Source organism: Myotis myotis, unplaced genomic scaffold, assembly GCF_014108235.1.
Source record: "Myotis myotis isolate mMyoMyo1 unplaced genomic scaffold, mMyoMyo1.p scaffold_m19_p_16, whole genome shotgun sequence".
NCBI classification, from domain to species: Eukaryota; Metazoa; Chordata; class Mammalia; order Chiroptera; family Vespertilionidae; genus Myotis; species Myotis myotis.
In genome coordinates, this window is record NW_023416320.1 from 48,357,529 (window position 1) to 48,367,575 (window position 10,047).

At 50.1% G+C, this 10,047-nt stretch overlaps 1 long non-coding RNA gene across 1 annotated transcript; it reads right to left on the minus strand.

Annotated features, from left to right (window-relative positions):
• Positions 1-1,039: 1,039 nt before the first annotated feature.
• Positions 1,040-7,341, minus strand: LOC118670538. The gene is made up of 3 exons (XR_004972370.1): positions 6,310-7,341; positions 2,244-2,564; positions 1,040-1,965 (listed from the first exon to the last, which is right to left on the minus strand). It is a non-coding gene; the product is annotated as an uncharacterized LOC118670538 (long non-coding RNA).
• Positions 7,342-10,047: the final 2,706 nt, after the last annotated feature.

Genomic DNA, 10,047 nt, shown 5'->3' on the forward strand with positions numbered 1-10,047 from the left:
GTTGGTTGGGCCTAAAAAGGATCTAATCCAACAATGGGCCTGCTTGGGCAGCAGAAGAATTGAGGTGGGAAGAACTGTGGGTGAATTAAATAATAAACAACTGTTATAAATTTCAAAAACAATGAAAAACTGGATTCCTGGGTCCTTCTTGTCCACCGTATCAGAACGCAGGCCTGTTAGCTGCAGTAGAAATAGTCGATGTGAGGTAAATGAGACTGGGGAGTTGAGGGGAGACAGTCCGCAGAACCCTCTGCCGTCAGTCATCACTTCCCGTGGGTCTGGTCCCACTAACTTCCTCCTGGTCCAGTGAACTCCCCTGGGGCTGCCTATAAAGCTCATGCTCCATAAGAAACTCTGCTGAAGACATTGGAGGAGACCTTACTGGTGTCTAAATGGTGAAAAGATGCTTTTGGAAACTTTCCAAGGGGTGAGTAATGGTGATAGCTCCAAGGTTTCGCTTTAACTGACAAGTAGGTTGAACAAGTAGAACTTGCAAGTACAAAAGAGGGTACACTTCTGCCTAAGGTGGAATCGGAGCCTTCTCGTCATTCCTATTGTCCTAACGTTCATGCGAGAAGAACAGTCCAAGGACACGTGGGCACCATCTCTTCGTCCGGGGAGACCAGGAGGAGATTCATTGTGAAGCACAGGCCTGCCTATAACAGGGCTGCTCACCCATTTGACCTGGAAATTCCAGGAAAGTCTTCAAAAGAAAAATCCAACTGCAATCTAGAACTATTTAGTCCATAAATATTAGGGAAGGACCATTCCATTCTCAGAGCCAAGAAAGACTTCTGAGAAGGTGCCACTGGAACTGAGTATGGCCGACTAGCCCAGGTTTGTCAGACATGAGGCGGGTAGGGTACTCTAGGGGGTGTGGATAGGAATAGGCATGTGGTGATTCTTTTTTAAAAAATAAAATAGCCGAAACCGGTTTGGCTCAGTGGATAGAGCGTCGTCCTGCCGACTGAGGGGTCCCAGGTTCGATTCCGGTCAAGGGCATGTGCCTGGGTTGCGGGCACATCCCCAGTGGGAGATGTGCAGGAGGCGGCTGATCGATGTTTCTCTCCCATCGATGTTTCTAACTCTCTGTCTCTCTCCCTTCCTCTCTGTAAAAAATCAATAAAATATATTTTTTAAAAAATAAAATAAAGAGCACATTTTCATGCTTGAAGTGTGTGGGAGGGTGGAGGTGAGTGTACAAGGTGTGTGCAGGGCGGGCACCTGAGCAGGTGGATCTAGAGCTGCAGGTCAGAGAGGCGTATGCCAGGAAACTCAAGTCTTTCCAGTAGGGTCAGTGATTACAAAACCAGACTCAAGGGTTCCTGAGGTCATGCCAGCTGCGAGCGGCTTCGTTTGGGGAGTGACTGGCCCTGAGACTAGGAGATCAATTAGAAGGCCAACGCATGTAATGCTCATTGAAGAGGGTGAATTAGGATGGATCAAGGGGGCGCCAGCAGTTAACCCCATTGGACAGGACCACACAGAGGGGCCGTCGTGATCTGTACCCCCCGGGTTTTCCTGCTTCGTTCTGTCCCGCTGGATCAGTTACTACCATTGGCTGTTTTTCAGAGATAGGTGTCCTCTTCCCCTCTGCTCCCCACCAGCCGTCTCACTGGCCCTGAGCAGCATGGTTTGTGAACGGTGTCCCACAGGACACTTCCTGCCTGGAATCCAGCTCTGAATGTGGCTGCCCAGCTCTCTGCCCAGGACCCAACGGGCATGAAGTACGATCAACCATGCATGCTCCCTGCCCAGCACCATCTGCCCGCCCTGGCGCCCCGAGGAGCTACACTAGGAAAGGCGGGAACTTCCAAGGGGCCTTTCCTTCCCCGAGAGCCTGGTCCCAGATGAGACAGGCCGGCAACTCCGTGTTTCCTTCCGCAGGCCCCACTGTGCTTTTAAAAGCTTCCCCAATGTGCAGTCTTCCCAAGTGGAAGACACACAGCCCCAAACCTCTGCTGCCTACAGAGGAAGAGAAACAAGAGGGAGCAAAATGATTATAGTCCCCCCACCCCAGCCCCCCCACCCCTGAGCCCTCCTGTTAATTGTCCCAGGTCAGCCTCGGGGGAGGGGATGGCAGGGCACTGCTTCGGTGTCCCCACTCTCTGATCAACGTCAGGGACCAAAGGACGCTGGGAAAGAGGATGTTTGCCTTTCTGGGGAGCTGGGCTGAGGGCCCTACTTCCCTGTAACTAGGAAAGTGGCTTACGTATCTTAGATGTGTATCATTTTGCTCTTACCTCTGATGGGTTTAATCAAGTCCTCATTGTAGTTATATTCTAACTTCGTGTTGTCTTCATAGTTTTAGAGAGTGTAACATACTTAGGGGGCATCTTACTGGCCCGGGACCCAGATGCTCACCTAAGACGGGTGTTAAAACACTGCACCAGCCCCGGAGGCAGCAGGGCAGCCAGGACTCTCGCTGGGCTGGGTCGGGGTCCTGCACTCTGCAATGTGCCAGCTCTTCCAGGGGGCACCTCTGGGCCTTACACTGAGGGCCTGGAGCCGCTACATGCAGATCCTTCCAGATTCCTGGGCAATGACGGTGGGCCTCTTTCTGCCTGTAATGGAATTTTTGAAAAGTAGGAAAAAAGGATAAAAATAGCTAGTGATGAGATAAACCAAGTATTTGTCCACCCATCCAGAGTTGATGAAAACTTATCAGGACTAGCGGGTAAGATGAGAAATGGTACAGGATGTTCCCCGATTGCCTCGTATATCAAACCACTGTCTCCCAAATGAGGTTCTCAAATTTGGGGATCATCTGAGCATCCTGTGAAAAAAAAAAAGGAAATTCCAGGCCTCGCCCCCACTTGCCAGGTCAGACTCCCTAGGATTTGAGCCCAGCAATCTACAGGTTTAAAACTCTCTTCTGAAAGTTTGGGGGGAATCACTGGACTAAGGACTTAGTCACCTCATTTAACCTTTCCAGATACTCTGGCCTCAGTTGTTTCATCTGCAAAATGGGATAATAAGAGCTTACCTCCCTAAAGCCAGGAGGCTAGATCTGATATCTCTTCCTGTCTCTCATGGTTAGGAGACTTGTCATTTAATTATTCGCTTTTTCCCTCAATCATTATTGATGACTCATTCCTGCTTCTCTATGGTTATATCACTGCCTCCCCCCAAAATGCTTCTCCAACCCCTTCTCATTTATGACCCATCCCCTCCATGAACCTGTCCCCGCCCCCTCCCTCCCTTCTCTGCCTGGAGAAGCATCTGTGGTCCCAGGACTGACTGGCCCGTGTAGCATGGGTTTTGTGGTGAGGACCTTTCTGCAGTCTGTGTGTGACTTCCACCTGAGAGGAGGGACTGTTCTTGTTGCTGACAATGATGTTGACCAACACTATGTAAACCACCGTTTCCAAACCATTTTCTAATCCCGTCAATGTGCATGTGCAGTGATTGTGAGACAGATCCTCCCAAAAGCCTGCTACGCACAGAATTCAAGCTCAGGCTCTCACAGGCATGAACTCCGGAATTTGGTTTTTAGTCGCTGAATGTAGTTAACGCAGTGCCCAGCTCTCTAGACTTCTCAATTCAGAAAGTGTATAAAGTATTTCCTAAAAACAGGAGATTTTAATTAAACAACCAAAAAATGCTAAGTTGAAATACCTGGTCTGGGGCTCACAGAGGAAATAATGTGGTGAAAGGTCAGTGAGAGAGGCGTGCAATCAGCAGGCCAGCCCTCCGGTGCCCCAGGTGAAGGGAACGCGGTAAGCGGTGGATTTGCCACTGAAGCAGGTAGCACTCAACTACCTGCCAAAAAGCACCTCCCTTGAAGTCAGGGCTGTCAGCGGCCTCACAGGCCTAGGCCCTGGTCTCAGCCTCTCAGTGCAGGGCTTCAATGAGCAATCAGCCTGAGCCTTCATGCTGGGACGAGGCAATGCTTAAATATCATCTCTTCTTTTCTTTTTATTTTGAGAGTACATTTACCACAGCTGGGACAGTGGCACAAGGAAGGGCTGGGGCAGGAGAGCCTGGCTGGGTTGCTGGCAGCTCACTGGGAAGTCAGAGAAAGGGGGCCTCGGAGGCAGGGCCAGGGGGTTGGCCCGGGACGGGCGCCACTGCCCGTTCTTCCCTGGGTGGCCTGTCTCTGGGGGACCCTGAGCGTTTTGGAGAAAGAAAGTAATACATTCACACCCCAGATAAGGCGTGGGCATGCTCCAGGTAGAGGCCTCCTGCAATAGTACCTCATGGTCGACTTTCGGGTCTCCGGTTGCTCTTGTTGAATTTATCTGCTATCCTCTTATTGTGAACTCGGGCTCCTGAGCTTTGTGGCATTCAGGTTGGAAGCTGGACAGAGAGCATGAACCTCCCGAATGGGCATTTCTTTGCACAGAGAAGCCCGCTGGAGGCAGGGGTGTCCGGGCAGCCCGAGCGAGCACAACCCTGGCAGCGAGCCACCCCGCACACAGCTCCACTCCTCACTCCAGACAAACGGGGCGCAGGCAAAGAGGAACCTCATCCTCTCCCCAGAAGATTGGTGACCCGCAGTGGCCCACCACGAATTTCACCTTTTCTTAGTTGCTGAATAACTGAATATTAATGAAACTTGCAACTGCAAATTATGCGTATTTGATGCCGTACGTTTTCTTGACCTGATATTTTTGTTTGTCCTAGAGTTTGCTCTGTGGGAAAGGAAAGCAGGAAAGGGTGGGGACCAGAGAACAAACAGGAAACGAAGAAAGCGACAGGAGAAATATTCCAGGGGCCACGAGTTAGCAAATAACTAGGAAACAATCCAAAGGCTCTGTCCGGCGGCATTGTTTGTCTAGGAAGTTTACTAGAATTCTCCGTCCTGAAAAAGTATCGGATCAACCGTGGACCAAACACAACAAAAGTCCCTACCCTGTTGGAGCTTACTTATTTTACAAAAGCGGTTTGTTGCTCAATAACATGTTTATATATCAATTTATTTTATAAACTTTATATTATGAGAATTTATATTATATTACAAGAATTTATAGGAAGCCTTTGTATGGAAAATAAACATAAAAGAACATTGAATTTTTCCTTTTAAATAGTTTTCACAGAAGGAATTTGCATGAATCGGAGTTTTTGTACCACTGCATAGTCAGTTCTAAGGTTGTTCTCGTTAAGTACAGCTTACCCCTTTGTTCGGGACCTGGGCATGCGCCCACCCCACTGCAGGAGACGCAGAGCTGTGGCCCCATCTGGAATGAGTGTACCCCAACCAAATTGTCACTGGGCTGTGGCTGCCTCCCCTGCTGGGCAGAGTCTGAACTGGAGCCAGGAGCTCTCTGTGGCCAAAAGCCATTTCCAGTCTCCGTTCCTCTGTGCTTCAGGCCCGGTAGATTCTATTGCTATGTCTTCACGTTCACTAATCTTTGCTTCTGCGGTTTCTCATACGTTCTTAATTTCATCCAGCAAGTGTTAATTTTGGATGTTGTACTTTTTATTTCCAGAAGTTTTATCTTCCATTATGCTCAGTTTTCATTAAATCCTTGTGCATTTCAGCATACTTATGTTTTAAAGCAATCTTAGAGGTTCTGCTCATTCTGTCATTCCTGGATCTGTTTCTATTGACAGAGTTTCTCCCTCTTTTCATCCCTAATTTGATGGAATGCATGGACCTTGCAAGTGGAGCTTTGTGAGTGCCTCATCTCGTCTTCCTCAAAGAGGATTGGGTTTTGTTCTTAGGACATTTTAAGTTATTGGCAGCTCACTTACTCCGTACAAGGCTTGAGTTTAAGTCTGGTCAAGGTGGGTCTGACCTCACCTTTACTTTGGTACCGAACAGGACCCGTCTTGGTCTCGCCTGAATGTCCTGGTTGAGTGCCAGTGATGCCCCTCTAGCTGGCAGGAGGCTGAGCAGTTCCCTCCCCTGTATGGGCTCAGAGTGGTTCAGTTTCCAGCCCTGTGGGCATTCTCTCCACACCTGCTGAAGATGTTGCCAAGAATAAGGGAGCCCTTTAGCACAGATTTCTAGAGCTCTTTTTTTTCTGTAGATCTTTCTTCTCCAAAACCCTGCCCCACATCTTCCAGGGGCCTCAAACCCCTTACACTTCAACTGGTCTCAACTCAGTACGGCCGCTGTGCTCTCCTGGGGATCCCTCCCCACACACCCCTCAGGGTCGTGGCCCCAAGCAGAAAACTGGGGCGATGGTGGGAGCTCACCTCAAGCGTTCCCTTTCTCTAAGGCCCCCTGGTCCTGTATTTCTTGTACCCCAATATCTGGAAAGTGCTGCTTCATGCACGTTGCCCAGTATTCTAGCCATTTATGGGGCATTTATTGTCACTGCCCAGGCTAGAAGCAAAGCCCCAGATTTCTTTTTATCTTACCTGTACGTGCTGCCTAGTATGACCACGGCTCGTTTCAGTAATGCATCTCCTCCATTTCGATGACATGGCTGGTCCTACTGTGGAAGGCGTGGCTTTCCCTCTGCCAGTCCCGAGGTGGTGGGAGTGCAGGTCAACGCTGGAATAGAGAAGTGGGAAGAGATGGGATACCTACAGACACTACGCGTGCTCTCCCTCTACACCTCCAAGTCTGTACAGGAAACAGTAACTCGCTAGGAAACAAATACGAACGAAAGCTGGCTGCTCAGGACCAGAGCACGCGCCCACCCTGCCGCGAGGCAAGAGGGGAGCTGGAGTCCAGATTCAAAACTCTCCCGACCGGAGCTGCTCTCAGTCAGTCAAGGACTTTACTCTTTTGAAACTCGTTTCAGATTCTTCTCGAGGGAAGAGACGAAGCAGTGATAGCCAGACACAGGACGCCCGGCTCTGAGAGAGCGCCTGGGTCCGCATTTGATGAATGTGTGCATGGAGTTTGAGAGTCACCGCAAACACCACGGCCAAAAACAAACAGAAAGTGCCGATCCTTTTCTTAAAATAGATTTTAGAGCGAGAAGAAGGGAGAGGGAGAGAGAGAGAGAAACATTGATGAGAGAAAAACATCGATCAGCTTCCTCCTGCATGACCCCCACTGGCAATCAAGCCCGCAACCTGGGCGTGTGCTCTGATGGGGAATCAAACGGGTGACCTCTTGGTTCACGGGACAATGCCAACCACTGAGCTCACCGGCTGGGGGGAAAGTGCCAATTCCTTATCATAGACATTGAAATAATATTTATCGGATTCCTGAGATGAAATTATTCCCCCAGACATTTAGCCTTCTCTAGCCTCCAATATGTTTTTAAGGTAAAAAGTCGCACATGATTAGAAGTCATCCTGGCTTCAGCCATCATTCCAGGAGTAAGGCGGGAAGTCTCAACCTGCCTTCCAAGCCCTTTGTCCAGCTGCAGTGCTAGTGATGAGAGCAGCGTCTTTATAAGAAGACAGACTTGGGTTCTGCATGTGCCGTTAGCATCCCTGCAACCTGCGGCGGGGGGGGGGGGGGGGGGGTTGTTTCACTTCCCTAAGGCTGAGTGTAAAGGGCCTAGGGCGTTGCTTGACACAGCAGCCGTAAGATACCAGTGGGAGCAGGTGGAAAGCGCACAGAGAGATGGGAACAGGAGGCGCTGTTGAAGCTGGTGCCAGAGAACTGGGAAAGTTGCGTGGAGGTACACAGAGGTGACGGCAGGACTCAGCTAGTTCCTGTGGCTGCAGGAGCCACAGGTAAGGGGTGGGGTTTTAGAATTTTAAGGTGTGGAGGAGGCGTCCCCTGTTCCCCTGAAGTGGGGCAGGCTCCCCAGGGAGGCGAGGGTGTGATGCCTAGCAGGTGCGGGTGCCCCTCTGAGGCCCGGAGACACTGAGCTCACCTCACCTGCTTCCCTTCTCTTGGGGTCCCTGCTGTATTTCCCTGAGATCCGGTGTCTTAAAACCCATCGTTTCACAGCATTTGGCCATTTTTCTGCTATTACAGGTGGAGGTAAATCTGGCCCCTCTGCTCCACCTGGGCCAGAAAGGGAGGTCCGCAATGTTTCTTGAGTAAATAAAGGAGCCACTTTTTTCACCCATTTGGTTATTTCTGTCTTGTTCTGCTTCATTTTTCAGTGAATTTATAAACTCAGACAGTTGTTGTGGCATAGTTTAGTTGATGTCACTTAATAACATGCATCTTTCTAAGACCTAAGACCAAAATGTTTTCAATCATCCTAACTCTAGTTCAAGGTTTTCAATTCAATCCATCAGTAAGTTCTGTGAACCCTAACTTAGAAACACACCCCCAGTCCTGCTGCCTCTCGCCACCCCGCGGACAGCCCCCCTCATCATGCCCCGAGGTTGTTACGACTTCCCAACTGATCTGCTCATGCCTGGCTCATTCCCGAACTGCATTCAGATCTTCACTCTGATGTCACATTTTGTGTTCCTATCGGCACGACCCCGGTGATATTTCTGCAGGCGGTCGGCAGCCGGAGGTTCCAGGAGCCGTGGTTGGTGTCAGTTCGGTTTTCCATCCTCTCAAATGGAGCTCACAGCCCAGCCGTCAGAGGTACCCGAGTCTACGACAGACACCGGGCCCACGTCTGCCTCCGCCCAGCTGGTATGTGTGGGTTCTTGACTTGGTGCAGGAGAGATTTCACAACACGAGTCCAGGAGATTTGAAGAGTATATTTACTAAAGCTGGGGACAGTGGGAGTTCAGGAGTAAGAAAAACAAAAGGCTCATGCCTGAGAGAAGGTATGGATAGACTCCAGAGAGAGCCCACACGGGCGTCCTTTGTCTTGAGGGCTTTTATCTCTTTAGTGGGCGGGAGCCTGTGGGCGGTGGGAGGCAGGGTTTCAGTAGAATGCGTGTCAGTTTCCAGGTGTGCTCTTTCATATGCTGGCGGCCCAGGATGTGTGCATGGAGGGGCAGGTCATTTCCTGGTCAACTTTGCCTCTCCCTTGGATTTGTTTGACTATGATTGGGTTTGTTGTTATTTAGTCCCCCAACTTCCTGTCTTGGGTTTGGCTGGCACCGATGGCGCTAACTGGGTCTCTGTCCTCTGCCTGCCTGGCCAGGGTTTAACCTACTTGCCCTCTGGTCAGGGAGCAGAAGTGTAAGCTGTTTGCTCTCCAGTGTCCTTGGTTAGGGCAGATAAGGTCTAGAGATTTGCTAGCTGGCTGTCCATTGCTTGATTTGTTTGGCCCTATTTGTCAAACCATCTGCCTCAGTTTCCCTTTTCCCACTTGTCAAAAAAGTTCTAAAATCTAACGACCCTGCCTCACGGGCACGGGCCATGCAGAGCCTCCTGCTCAGAGCCTGGGTCCCGCCGTAGGGCCTGGTCGCTTGGCAGACGGAGCGAAGGACATTGTCCTCAGAGCCTCCCTGGAACACGGAAAGGCAGGTGAAGCCACACGTGGGGCTCCGGGACCTGCACAGGAGAGCTCTGCACCCACCGTTTTCACACGTTAGGGCTCTGCCTGTGATCTGGCCAAAGTGTCCATGGGTTGGAAAAACAGTGTTTGGAAACTGGCTGTGAGGAACCAAAATTAAGTGACTACGTTTTGCAGGGTATGCAGAGGTGCTCATAGCCCAGATCAGGGAGGGCACATGCTTTGCCCCAGCCTCCACGAGGCTCTTCCCGTCAGCAAGTCTTTTTTTTTTCTTCTTCTTTTTTTAAATTCTTTTTAGTTAAGGAATTACAAATGTGTCCTCATCCCCCCATTAACCCCCATCCTCCCCCCGCCCCACTCATGCTCCCATCCCCCTGCTGTCCATGTCCATTGGTTTGGCTTATATGCATGCATACAAGTCCTTTGGTTGATCTCTCCCCCTTACCCCCTCCCCCCCTACTTTCCCTCTGGGGAGTGATAGTCTGATCGCTGTTTCTCTGTCTTTGGATCTGTCCCTGTTCATCAGTCTATGTTGTTCTCTACATTCCACAAATGAGTGAGATCATGTGGTATTTATCTTTCTCTGACTGGCTTATTTCACTTAGCATAATGCTCTCCAGGTCCATCCATGCTGTTGCAAATGGTAAGAGTTCCTTCTTTTTTACTGCAGCGTAGTATTCCATTGTGTAGATGTACCACAGTTTTCTAATCCATTCATCTGCTGATGGGCACTTAGGCTGTTTCCAGATCTTAGCTCTGGTGAATTGTGCTGCTATGAACATAGGGGTGCATATATCCTTTCTGACTGGTGTTTCTG